Source organism: Haematobia irritans, chromosome 1 (genome assembly GCF_050003625.1).
Source record: "Haematobia irritans isolate KBUSLIRL chromosome 1, ASM5000362v1, whole genome shotgun sequence".
Lineage (NCBI taxonomy): Eukaryota > Metazoa > Arthropoda > Insecta > Diptera > Muscidae > Haematobia > Haematobia irritans.
Window position 1 is genome coordinate 153,866,596 of NC_134397.1, and position 5,716 is coordinate 153,872,311.

The 5,716-nt window shown below is 34.9% G+C and overlaps 1 long non-coding RNA gene across 1 annotated transcript; it reads left to right on the top strand.

The window, feature by feature from the left end:
- The first annotated feature begins 2,731 nt into the window (after nucleotides 1–2,731).
- On the top strand, nucleotides 2,732–4,875 carry LOC142242819 (uncharacterized). Its single transcript, XR_012724202.1, has 2 exons — nucleotides 2,732–2,836; nucleotides 4,687–4,875. It is a non-coding gene; the product is annotated as an uncharacterized LOC142242819 (long non-coding RNA).
- The last annotated feature ends 841 nt before the right edge of the window (nucleotides 4,876–5,716 follow it).

Here is a 5,716-nt window from a genome sequence, read left to right on the forward strand (position 1 = left end):
TAGTTTGGTTAGGTTGACACCAATCCATTTCCATTGTGATTATTCATATTTAGTTGTTTCCTTCCTCTTCATCATCTATCTTCCTTTGACAAGATTGATCATCATCATATTAACGTTTCCAAACGAGTTTTCTAGGTCTTCCATACAGAAGCCTTGGTGAAGGAAAGTATATTCTTCGGATTATAGTCCCGTAGATCAGTACTATTTCTTCTAAAGGATAAAGTCCTATTTCTTCTAAAGGATAAAGCCGGACAATGGCATAAATGTTAGGACTCTTCCGTTGCCTCCGAGTCCAGACACCATCTGAAAATGTCATCAGTCATTAAGCAACCCAGCAAAGCACGCGTCGCCAAAAAAGTATGCGTCGCCAAAAAAGTACTGAAAATGTTCTTTTTGGATCAAGAAGTGGTGCAAAATTGGCGCAGAAGCGATGAATTTGACATGAGCTTGTCATGTGATGTCAACAGCCGTTGCATTGAATTTGCTTCACTTCTTAAAGTGTGATCCAAATTCAGTGGTTTGGTTTTTTTTTTATATTTTATATTTCTATAATATTTATAGAAATATATAAATATTTATATTATTTATTTCTATATATTTTTATGACTTTTTATGCATTTTAATGCTTGTCGGAAACCTTTGTCTTGAAAGTTTTTCAAAAAATCCCAATTTTTCTTGAATGGATTTTGCATTTTAATAAGGTGTACCATTTGATTAATTCTTAGTCTGTTTATGTTATAATCCATTTAAAACAAAACAAGTATATACGGCCGTAAGTTCGGCCAGGCCGAATCTTATATACCCTCCACCGTGGATTGCGTAGAGACTTCTACTAAAGACGGTCATCCACAATTAAATTACTTGAGTTGAGGCCGATGGCAAGGCATCTTAACATCATCTTCTAAATTGTAAGTTAGTCCATGCGGGATGTATAGTAGACAAAAGAAAGGTCGATTAAATACGTATATATTCAGTTCTTGACCGGTATATATAGGGAAGAAATAATAACGAACCGATATGAACTTTGTGCTGTAATTATAGAGCCAGAATTGAAATATGAACACGAGTCTACCAAAAATGTCAGATTTTTTACTTTTGGTAGATTGGTAGAATTCTTGATGTTTTGGAAATATTCCTCTCCATCTATGAAATGCTTCATAAATTTTCTATAGAAATAACATTTTGACAACATTTTCTACCGAAATAAAATTCTGACAAAATTTTGAATAGGAACAAAATTTTGACAAAAGTTTCTATAGAAATAAATTTTTGAAAAAATTTTGTATAGAAATTACATTTTGACAAAATTCCCTAAAAACATAAAATGTTGAAAAATGTTTCTATAGAAATAAATTTTTGACAATCATTTCCATAGAAATATAAAATTTTGACAAAATTTTCTATGGCAATAAAATTTCGGCAGATTATTTTTAGCTCGAGTGGGAATCGTGATTTTTCTGTGATTGGGGATCGGTTTATTTGGGGGTTATATATAATATAGATCGATACGGACCAATTTTGGCATGGTTGTTATCGGCCATACACAAGCGAAATGTACCAAATATCAACCGGATCGGATGAATTTTGCTCCTACAAGAGGCTCCGGAGGTCAAATCTGGGGATCGGTTTATATAAGGGCTATATATAATTATGGACCGATATGGACCAATTCCGGCATGGCTGTTAGAGACCATATACTAACACCACGTACCAAATATCAACCGGATCGGATGAAATTTGCTTCTCTTAGAGGCTCCACAAGCCAAATCTGGGCATCGGTTTATAAGAGGGCTATATATAATTATGAACAGATGTGAACCAATTTTTGCATGGTTGTTAGAGACCATATACTAAAGCCATGTACCAAATTTCAGCCGGATAGGATGATATTTGCTTCTCTTAGAGGATCCGCAAACCAAATCTAGGGGTCCGTTTTTATGAGGGCTATACGGGAAAGTGGACCGATATGACCCATTTACAATACCATCCGACCTACATCAATAACAACTAAATGTGCCAAGTTTCAAGTCGAGCAATATTTCGAGATGTTACAAACGGAATGACAAAGTTAATAAACCCCCCATCCAATGGTGGAGGGTATACAAATTTAATTAAAAGGACTTCCTACACACAGAGAAGAGATTGGTTGGAAATCGGCTGAAGTAATGAATATTCTACATTTATAATTAAATATCAATTGCCCCAATCTATGTACTATATTTGCAATCATACGTGGGTCTCTACTACAATGTTTCGATTATGTCAATGGATACATTTGCAATCATACGTGGGTCTCTACTACAATGTTTCGATTATGTCAATGGATTTACGTTTGTGATAGAAGACAGACAGTTGTAGGAGCTAAATGTCTCTACTTTAAAAAATTTTGCCCGTATTCGGATGACACAACCTGCCGTAATTAATTGTCATAACTGTCACTTTGTTATCACAACTTACGGATGGCTTTCACAACCGAATACCATTTGAATTATTGTACAAATGTCATTTCTATTAAAATATTAATTTCATGTCTAAGGAAGACGTATTTTTTTAATTTTTAATCTTCTGGAGAACTCGGAATGTAATAGATCGGATAAGAAATACACTTTCTCAATGGTCAAGGAGTGCTCCGAGACACCACTTTAATGTACCAATCTTCACAGTACCAACAGGTATTTAACCCTAGCATCCAGTCTGTCATTTGATCAATTAATCAAAACTTTTGTCTTTTAGATTAGTAAATTACTGGCCACTGGCCAGAGAGGTTGACAACTTAATTCCGTGCTAAAGCAAATAACATATAAACTCTCTCGATAGCTGGCGACGTCGGCAACAAGTAAATATTTGTAATCTGCTATAATCTCAATATGTTAGTAACGATCAGTACAAATCAGCTAAACAGGTGCAGATGTTCATGCAATATGTTACGAGATGAGTCTTCAAGTAAATTTCTTGTGTGTCCTCCATTGTGTTGGGTATTATACCCTCCACCATAGGATGGGGTGGAGGGTATCGAGATATTGCTCTGAGTATATATATTCTTAAAGTATATATATTCTTAGTCGTGCTGAAATTCTGAGTCGATCTAGCCATGTCCGTCCGTCTATTGAAATCACGTTAACTTCCGAACGAAACAAGCTTTCGACTTCAAACTTGACACAAGTAGTTGTTATTGATGTAGGTCGGATGGTATTGCAAATACATATTGCCCCCATATAAACCGACCCCCAGATTTGGCTTGCGGATCCTCTTAGAGAAGCAACATTCATCCGATTCGGTTGAAATTTGGTACGTGGTGTTAGGTCCATATCGGTCCGTAATTATATTTAGTCACCTTATAAACCGATCCCCAGATTTGACCTCGGGAGTCTCTTGGAGGAGCAAAATTCATCCGATCCGATTGAACATTGGTACGTGGTGTTAGTATATGGTATTCAACAAACATGAAAAATTGGTCCATATCGGTCTATAATTATATATAGCCTCCATAGAAACCGATCCACAGATTTGACCTCCGGAGCCCCATAACATAATTCATTCGACTCGGTTGAAATTTGGTACATTGTGCCAGTATATAGCCGCTATCAACCATACAAAGCCTGATCCATATCGGTCTATAGTTATATAGCCCCCATATAAAACAAACCCCATATTTCAATTCTACACGCAAAGAAAAAAACGTTTGGAAAACGTGTACCGAAAACGTTTTTCTTTTGTTAGAGTTTTTTGAATTGCTTCGAAAATTTTAAACTTTTATCACCAAAAAAATTCGTTTGTTACAAAGTTATTATTTTTTCAATAAACAAAGTTATTTTTGAAACAACAACAGAGTCCATTTCGTTTATATCAAACACTGTTCTTTTCTGACTTTTGGTCTTTAATAAAACACATTTTACAGTTCAAAATTTAATATAGTACAATGTAATGTTGAACATTTTTTTCGGAATCTTCCGAACATATGTAGAATGTATGTAAAAAAAAAAAAAAACTTTGGTCGAAGCAGGGATCGAACCCACGACCCTTGGCATGAGAGTCAGACGTAGCAACCACTGCTCCACGGTGCCAAACTAAATGTTTGTTTCTGTTAAATAAACTTTGTTTATTCGGTTCGTGGGCGCCGCAAGCTATGCTATATAAATATAACTTATATGGATATTTATCTATTGATGACCATAACAGGTACATAGCTCAGTGGTTAGTGTGTTGGCTTACAAAGTGCATGGTCCGCGGTTCGATTCTCCGTCCAGGCGAAAGGTAAAAAAATTTTAAAAATTTATAAAATCGTATAATTTCTTCTACATTGTTTGTATTACAGAAAAAGGTGCTAAGAACTAAAAATCTTCGTGGAAGTGAGAAAGATGTGAGGGAAAATGCAATTAGCCAGAAAAAAATTTTTTTTTGAGTTAGTCATTATGAAATTGTTTTTACATCCTGGAAAAGAATAAACGTTTATCACAAAAAGTATATACTTTTCTTCCAAATACACTTCCTTACAGCGAAAAGCAAATGAGAAACGAACTTTGTTTGTCTAAAATTTCGTTTGGGAGGAAAGAATTATTTTTTTGCGTGTAGCTCTCTAATTACCGCGCAAAAGTTCATATCGGTTCGATCTTTCTGCGTATTTAGTTGTTTTCGATACGAATATATATTAATTAATTTATTAATCAATTTTTATTTTGTTTGTAGTAAAAATTTTTTGCCACATAGGATGATGCGCAAATTCATGGCGAAGGATATACGAGCTGATTTACAACCAACTTAATCGCTAAAAAGTATAAATTGTAATTTTCATAATTTGATATGAAATACAATGAGTTAAGATTTATTTTCATTTCATATTTTTAAATAAAATAAAATATAATATTTAATTGGGAAGGAATTGGTTTTTAATTTGGCCATGAGTATTATTAAGGTTGGGCAACACAACCGAATGATGAAGGTAGCTACAACCAATGTCGTCGGCAGACCCAACCAATACCACATTAGGCATTAGTTGTGTCGACCGAATCAGTCGGGTGACACAACTGCCAACTGATAGTTGCTACAACTGCAAAAAGGAGGTTGGCAATAAATTCGGTTGTCACAACCAATCTGTATTGCCTGTGTATGTAGTTAAAATAAAAAAAAATCTTTAAGGGGACATTTTTGGAAGTGCTTTTAAAGTCATTAGAATTTTAGAGTGCTTATTACTCTTGTCCTCCCATATCAATTTAGTTTGCTCGCATCCCGCAGACGAAGGACAACGTTCTTTTCATAAATCATTGTATTCGACATTGACTCTGTAAATATAAAGGGTGGTTAAAATTTCAAGGGCCGATGTTGAGTTTGAATAAAACACAAACCATTGTTTCGTTAGCTGTGTGGCAAGTGGCACCGTCCTGCTGAAACCACATATCGTCCACATCCATATCTTCCAATTCGGGCCATAAAAAGTTCGTTATCATCTCACGATAGCGAACACCATTCACAGTAACTGTCTGTCTCCAAAATGTAAACGCCTTTCTTCCCAATCATCCATACTTTGTATAATCGATTTAAACTTGCCTTAAGTCAACCCTCCATCCTATGGTTGAGGGTATCAAAATCCTTTTGCCAATGACAATATATTTTTTTTATCAGTGTACGGTCTACGAATTGTATGCCCTTACGTCACTATAATGAAGTGGAATGTTATTAAATTAATTAACATATCTTGACTATGTTCGTAATTATTTTC